Here is a 309-nt window from a genome sequence, read left to right on the forward strand (position 1 = left end):
AGTTTTGCCTATGTATATGAAAGTGTATGTGTAATTAAAAAAATAAATAGCTGAAGGAGAGAGCTGCTTCTTTTCTTTCCCTCCTCCTTGGCTTCCTCTCAAAGTTACTGTTTTGCCCCTATCTTTTAATAGGGCTGATCATCTTTTTTCCAAACAGCACCTTGAGTTCCTTGTGTATTCTGCTTATCAGACCCTTACCTGATGCATAATTAACAAAAATATTTTCCCATTCAGAGGGCTGTTGATTAACACTAATTACTGTGTCTTTTGCCATGCAGAAACTTCATAGTCTGATGTAATCCCACTTGT

This window comes from Tupaia chinensis, unplaced genomic scaffold (assembly GCF_000334495.1).
Source record: "Tupaia chinensis unplaced genomic scaffold, TupChi_1.0 Scaffold000301_1, whole genome shotgun sequence".
Lineage (NCBI taxonomy): Eukaryota > Metazoa > Chordata > Mammalia > Scandentia > Tupaiidae > Tupaia > Tupaia belangeri.